The sequence below is a fragment of the Fulmarus glacialis genome, unplaced genomic scaffold (genome assembly GCF_000690835.1).
Source record: "Fulmarus glacialis isolate BGI_N327 unplaced genomic scaffold, ASM69083v1 scaffold24256, whole genome shotgun sequence".
Classification (NCBI taxonomy): domain Eukaryota; kingdom Metazoa; phylum Chordata; class Aves; order Procellariiformes; family Procellariidae; genus Fulmarus; species Fulmarus glacialis.
The window spans coordinates 58189-66478 of record NW_009216918.1 but is presented as its reverse complement, the minus strand read 5'-3'; positions in this window follow the sequence as shown (position 1 = coordinate 66478).

Here is an 8290-nt window from a genome sequence, read left to right as displayed (position 1 = left end):
GGGGGGAGGGGGAGGGGGCAAAAAAAGAAAAAAAAATTCAAAACTAAAGATAAAGGAAATATTTTTCACTACACTTGCCATTTCAACTGCTGAAGTTACTGCTGCAGGCTACCCCTGTGGCCAAAACATTCAAAGAGAGATTTGTTGCTTATGTAGATAAGGATATCCAGAGTTACAGTAGTTAATAAAAATTTAGAAAAATATCTATACTTCAGGCTGTATTAATTTCTTCTGGAACACGTGGGGCTGCTTTGTGCCACAGAGAGGTAGGTATACCACGGCCAGACTGAGCCTGGCAATTCCCATATTTTATCTCCACCTCGCTTGGGTGAATTCAGCATTGATGAAAAGTATCAGGAGAAAATAGTTCTTTACTTATTCCTTAAAACCAGTGCAATAAGGGGAAGCGGCGATGCAAGCCATTCTCTAGCGGTGGGCTCATGGTGCACCTGTGCTGATTGTTCAGAGTTAAAGGTGAATGCTACCTCTTGCCTTTTCAAGGCACGTTATTGCTGACCCAGAGCAAGCAGAATTGTAGAATCATAGAATCATTAAGGTTGGAAAAGACCTCTAAGATCATCAAGTCCAACCGTTAACCCAACACCACCATGCCCACTAAACCATGTCCCTAAGCACCACATCTACACGTCTTTTAAATACTTCCAGGGATGGTGACTCCACCACTTCCCTGGGCAGCCTGTTCCAAGGCCTGACCACTCTTTCAGTGAAGAAGTTTTTCCTAATGTCCAGTCTAAACCTCCCCTGGTGCAACTTGAGGCCATTTCCTCTCGTCCTATCGCTTGTTCCTTGGGAGAAGAGACCAACCCCCACCTCGCTACAACCTCCTTTCAGGTAGTTGTAGAGCGCGATGAGGTCTCCCCTCAGCCTCCTCTTCTCCAGGCTAAACAACCCCAGTTCATGGACAGGCTCCAAAGGGCACAGACAGGGTCCTTTCAAATGCCTCTTTGAACATTACTGTGCGAGTCAAGTGGTACATTAGTTTGGTAGTTTATGAACAATTGGAAGGTGCAGGAAAACTCTGAAAATGTTCATTCTGAGTCTTCCGTGGCAGATCTTTCCTCTAGTAGATCTTTCCTCTCTGTGAGCAGTAATGCAGTGATGAAAGCAAAACAAAATGTCTACAGGGGACAAATCCTCCTGTTTTACAAATTGTTCCAAGATAAGAACTTACCCTCTCACCACAAGGCCAAAAAAATTCCTATTGAATGGTCGGGAAGAGACTGTATTGGATACAGCAGTACCAATTCCTATGTTTTTCTGATCCTTGCACTTCTTCCACTGGGCCTTTCTTTTTCTAGTTAGCTTAAAACATTAAAGTGCACAGGTACAATACCCATGTTAATAACACCTCAGAGCATTAACGTTTGAGCATTTATGAAGCTATTTATCAAAAGATCCACAGCACCCAGACAAAGCCACAATATTTACAGTTAACGGCAGAGTAACGTGAATAGATTCCACGCTGACAAGCACAGTCTGAAAGCCCAGAGAGGTTCTTTGTCTTAATCATTGGTTCACATACAATCATACATAATAAAACACCTATTCCAGTCTCAACCTGATTTATTGCTTCCCTCTTTCCTCCCACCTCCATAATTACTCATCAAACACTCACTGTCTTCTATTACCACCTCAGACAACACCTCAAACACTTCAGCTCTTCCCAAACTTCCTACATTTATTATCTGACTTGGACATCATTATTTTCTAGACAGTTCTCATACAGTTTCAGAATATCTGTTCATACCATTCCATTTCAGTGGTTCTGAAAGCAAAAATGAAGCAATTTGTCAGGCAGAGCTAATCATCAGGCATAGAGCTTAGAGAATACATACACGCATCTATATACACACATACATATTTTTATATGTTCACAGATATATGCCTCAACATCCATGCCCATTTATTTCAACAGTGCATTACACCTAGGACATCAAAGAGGAGGATGTGAAAAGACTAGAATTATTTCACATTGGTCTGGAACCGCTCCCGATTTATCAGCTCCGAGCAGTCAGAGTGGCTCTAATTGCATTTACATCACGTGCAAGACCAGTTGCTTCCCACAAGGCTGTGATCGCTTCTCAAGCACCCAAGACGACCCTGATTCAGATGGGTGTCACATCAACGTTAAGCAAGTTGCTCTGCAACCAAAGGTCATCTATGAAGAGTGCTCACGTTCCTCAACCTTAGGCACCTAACACGGCTGGTTTAGTTGGACCATCTCCTGAGGCTGCCCAGTATGATTAAGGGATATAAAATGAAACAGGTTCCTCCAGAGGCCACCTCAGAAACTTCCTTCTCCAAATCATTCCTGTTGCTTTGTTGGATGTAATTGGGAGCTGCAAAGACTAGGTACCTAAAATAAAGATCTAAACAATGTACTTACACATCTTTCTAAATATAGAACCTGAAGCAACCATAAGTCTTCCAGGTCCAAAGAGACAAAACAGATATTACATTTATCTTTATCTGGATTTTTTTTTTTATAATTAAAGCTTTTTTTTCCAGCCCTTTGGTAACTACACATTTTGACTTCAGAAGAAGAGAAAAATCACTGCCATGAAATGAATGCCAGAAACTAGTCTGGAAGAAAAAAAAAAACATCCTTGAAAAGTCCTCTTTTAAGCTATAAAAATGGCAGTTCATTCCTCCCAGTAAAAGGTTAATAAATCTTAAACTTTTTTTTTTTTTTAATTTCAACATTCTGGACAGGATTATCTGAAATAAATTACAGGTTTTTATTTTACCTTACGAGATACTGATTTTGAGAGAAAACATACATCAAACACTTTGAAAACAAGACCCTTTTAGAGTGTCTTAAACAGGGTATTTAGTTTAAGGAAAAAGAAAATACTGGGGTTTGAGCCTACCATTTCAAAAGTGATTTTATAATAATTTTACTATATTTTTAAGGGTTTTTTCTTAAGTGTTTTTTCTTATGTGTTCAGCACATACATTGAGCCCTCCTCTACAAAAGAACAGACTATTTAAACTCAGATTTCTACTTACTACTTACTGACTAGTCAATAATCCATTTTAGTAATGGAATATATAAATGACATTAAAGATTCTATAATCACCAGCCATGTGAATCAACTACACTCAGTCCATTGGTACGTCTTTTCTCTCCCTAAGCCAGTGACATATCTGACATCATATACTTTTCAATGCACTCTGACTCACACATTCATGAAGCTTCACTTCATCAAATACATCTTTAATTTAAACACCACAAGCTAAGACAGGCTTTCAAGCATGCTATTTACAGCTGCTTTTCTAGAAATCTTTACAAGTATTGGAATTAAGCTTGCAGTTTTCCAATCAGCTGGTATTTCTAAACTATTAGCTCTCCGAAAGATAACTGACAGCTCAATAACTTTGATATTGATACATTGATCACATAATTTTCATAATGCTGTGGATATAAACTACCGCTATTTTGTACTTTTTTTTCTTTATTTCATTTTTATACATGAGCACTGCTGTATCTACAACTTCAGATTCCCAGGTTTGTTATCATTAATGTCTAAAAATAATCCTCCTTGGGCTTATTGATTGCAGTCCCTTACCACATCTAGAATTGCAGGTAGGAACATAATTACTCACCAGTAGCCAGTGTTTTCCCAGATGAACAAGCTGTGCCTCCATTTTAACTTTACCATTGGCCCTTGACATCAAGAATTTTTTAGCCTGATTCTATCTAATGCTCAGCTGTCCCCCACCCCACTCTCCATTCATACAGGCAAAGAACAGTCCTATGGAGGAGACTGGGAGACCTGATGAGCTACTTCTGCGTTAATCTTCCTTGTTCCCCTTTCTAGGTTTGCAGTGGTAAGCATTACTCATTGGAGGCAAAACCAGACCGGAATAACTTTTCTGATAAGCCGCTTTCTTAGAAGTTGGTGTGTAAATTTTGAAGACCTAGAGTCATTTAAACTGGTGGAAGGAATAGAAAAATCCTCCTGTTCATCATGAGACAGATGTGCCCACCAAAAGGCAGATTTTCAATCTGCATCAACACTCTGAGTTGAGGAAGGACTAAGCAGGTATCTCACCTTACCACGACCGCTGTGCCCAGTAGCTAAGCTGAGAAACCAGAGGCACCTACAGTAGCTTAGAGGAAGTTCCTTTCACAGAATTAAGCTTTTAAAGACAATGCCAAGAAAGTCCCCTTCTTGGCAGTCTGACTGGGAATACTCAATGTCACTTCTGTATACTAGGACTTAGTGATTAGTGAAGCTAAATGGAAGAGATCTCTCAATGTGAATTTTCCCACTGAATCCCCATGCTCAAGGGCGCCGTCCCTTGCTTCCCAAGTTACCTGGCATTTCCTCCAGCTGCAGGAGCCATCAAAATGATGGAAAGAACAAGCAAAGTGTTGGGTGGATACGTAGGAAATCCTTGCTCCTTATGGGATTTGGTTTATATGATTGTCTCACGGCAGATGCACGACAGGAGGAGAGAACCCAACAATTCTCAACCTTGCAATGTAGGATTGACAAGTTCATGCAAGAAAGATTAAGTAACAGCCAAAGGCCTGAAAGCGGAGGTGGTGGGGGCTGACTGCTTATGGATCCACCATGCACATAAATGGACCAAAGTTGGGGTTTTTTTTACAGATTTAGGAGAAAAAGATTTTTCTACTGCTACCACAATTCCTGCCACCACCACTACTGGTGCTGGTACGCTGCCTTTACTGGTGGTGGAGGCAAGAACAGGGGTAGCAGAGGGGTGGGCAGCACCTGCACCATCGGCCAAGATAGGTGAGGTGACTACAGTGGTAGAGCAGGAAAGTACATGTGGATCTTGATTGTGTAGCTAAGGGAAGGAGTTCCTGAACCCTGGGGCATGGTGGGTATTTCCTCAAGTATCAACCAAAAATCAAGTGTCACCATGTAATTGTGGTTAAGCCAATGATGATGCAAACAAAGTTTATAAACTGACTTTTTTCTCCATCTATAAAATCAAAACAAGAGGATTGAGAAGACACATGAGAAAAAATTTCCTGCCTGGAGGCTGAAAGGAGCTAAGGAAAGAGGACACAATTTAGTCTATATGCCAAGTCAGTTTTGAATAAAAAAGCAGAGCTGAAGCTATCCCAGGCCTTCCACAAAACCAAAATGTCTCCTCTACCAAGTGCCTGTGGCACACAGTTATCTCAAACCTACAAGGGCTCAGGAAGACTGAAAACTGAGTTCTTATCTTCCTTTGCACATCATGACTAAGTCTCTCAGCTATTTCCTCTGCAGCATCAGGCAGTTCTTCACTGTATTACCCTTTTAAGGGGTTCCACTCGTTTTTGTTTTTCCATTAATGCAAAAAAGGTTCAAAGGCACAAGAGGAGGCTGATGCCATTTCAGAGGTTCCCTGCTGCCCTTTAAAACATTAAAAACTCTCTCAAAGAATCCAAAGCAAACTTTTGCTCTCGAAGAAGAGCAGAACTGGCATATCGCTCGTTTTGATTCTCTATTTTGGTGTCCTGATAAACAGAATTAACAAGTCATTTTTCCAATTTTGCTTTTGAGTGTTTTTCATTCCTTTATTTCTTTACATCCTTTTTTTTTTTTTTTAAAGTATTATTATGAATCTCTGACAGTACTTCAGGTTTCTGTTTTCTGGTTTTTAGATTAGTATCCCTGCTCCAAACTAAGTGACTCAGCCACATTGGTTTTGAAGTCTCTGAAGAGCTTTTGTAATTATCTGTGCTCCCTTCAAGTGAACTCTACTATCTCAACATGTTGGTCAATTTTCTTCTCTAGTTCTTCTTCAGAATAAACACTGACACTAGTCTGCTTCTTAATATATTCCTCTTTTTATCTAATTTGGTCTGCCTACACTTTAATCTAACTGTATGTATTGCTTCATTCCCTGCAGTACTTGAAATTTGGACTGTTATTAAATTGTGGTCAGTACTATTCTGTTAAACAGTCACTTCATTTCACCATAATACTTATGCAAAATGAAATATAAAGCACTATCCCATCTAGTTACAAAATGAGCCAGTCCTTCCATTTCTGAATTGCTTTAGTGCAATAGTCAACATTAAATGAAAATCCGACTTAATATTGTTCTCCCTGGCCTAATAGCTAAGCCACCTTCTGCAGCATTTTGAGGAACACTTCATTATTCTTATTCAGAGGTCAGTACATTTTTCCTATAAATCTACTTTTCTTCTAGTTCCTCAGTGGCCTGCTGCACTGACTCAACACTTCAACTATTTAAATCATTTTGTCCATCCACCACAGATGATGGCTGTTTGCCATAATGCACCGTGTCTTTATTTTCAGATATTATGAAAACATTCATTGATATTATTACTACTTACTATTAATACCACATGGTCAAACTTTAATTCACTTTAATCCCTTATCTCACCAAGTTGATTGTCTTTGTAATAGGTAAATCTCCTTTAGTGATAATAAGTATTTTTTCATAACCATATTAACCATCGCTGGATTTACTAAATGGATATTTATGGGAGCATCTCCCCTCCTCCCCATATCAGGGCTACACAAATAAACTTGCTGATGGTATGCTAGAGCAACTGTACGATTCCTGCCATTTAAAGCAATGTTGCAGCTGGCCCTGACATTAACTGTATTTTTATAGAGACTATCCAGTGGTACATTTACCCTACTTCCATTTCCAGAGAGTCAGACCATCTTCACAGCTCCATTTCATCCCTTCACCTTTATAGCAGGGCTTTATCTTCCAGCCATCACTATTTTATCTCTCAGTGCCTCTATGAGAGAGGGCGAGCAGCACCTCACACAGCTGTCAGTTATCTGTGGGTGGACGAGCCATAAAGTGCCTTAATCCACCACAGGTGCAGAGATATCTTTTCCAGCTCCACCAGCACTCCTCTCCATGTTGGAAGCACAGAGGGCATGGGTGGGGAAACATGTCAGCAGGCTCATCACCGGCCAGCATAGGTCCAGCGTGGTTTTTTAGCTCTGGCACAGAGGTCTTTCCCTTTTCAGTTGACAAAAGGGCAACGTTAAGGGGACACATAACCTGATGGTCGGGGTTAGTCCCAAAGATGGCCCCCATTCAGCCACAGCTTCGTGAGCTGCCCTTCCTTAGTGCTGCATCAACCACATCATGCGTTAAAGACACCAATGTTGAGTTTTCTATTCCTTGAATGAAACCTTTCTAACACCACTGCTTCGAGGGCTGCTCAGACGGCGGGGAGAGGAATCAAGCAGAAAGGCCAGAAGTGGGGAATGGTGGGACTGCCCTTGGCCCAATCCCTGGTCCATGTAGCCTGGCTGAAGAGGTGTACAACGCTGAGAAGCCAGCAGGAGTTGGAGGCAACCTTGTGCCAGGCATTCAACAGAGTCCTGGGTCAAGCCAGGCAACTTCCAGGAGTCAGGTGCGGGGGTTTTTATAGTGCAGATGGCTTGGAGATACAGGACTGAAGGGTCCACACAGTCAGAGCAGAGGTACCCTGTGACACTATGTCACTTCCTCCCAACCAAACTTCCAGTTAATGAGTTGACTATGTGGTTCATTCTTCTCCTCAAAACAAATAAAATACCAAAGGTCATAAGTTTCTACCCATCCACATCAGTCTGGCTTCTTCCTTCCCTCAGGAGCATCATTGGATTGTTTTAGATCTGCGTCCATGTCCATTGCAATTGGTGAGGGTCCTCCAGTGACTCAGAGGGTTTTGGAGCAGCAACAGCTGGACCACTTGTTTACTTTCTGAAGTTTATTTACATGAAATGCTTATTTTCTTAAAATGTTAATAAATGAGTTCAGTGAACTTATTTCACTGTAATTCAAAGTATAGCAGACTGTAGAGTATTAAAAATTGCTTTGGCCTAGAAAACATGCCTTTTGATAATAAACATCAGAGCACCAGATACTGCACCCAACCCAGATAATGAGTTAGGGCCCTAATAGCATAAGATTTCCTTAAAAAAATGCTCTTGGGATTTTTCAGATTAATAAATACTGAATTGCTCTGCTTTGCTTTTTGATTTTTTAAGAGCCTTAATTCAAATTTTGAACTTTTGCTAGATAATGCAAGAGCTATAAATTGTCTTAAAGAAACAGAGTGCAAACCAGACCCACACCCAGAGTTGAAATTTTCATGTGACTGCCTAATTCCAGGAAAGGGAGCTTTAAGAAAAATATCATGAGATACCCTAAAACTGTGAAGATCATCAATGATGCCACAAGGACCTTAGTCTGTATCACAGGAGAGCACCAGAAAGACTTTCAGCATGAACTGTGAAGGCACCACAGAGATCAGAAAAAGCTACCT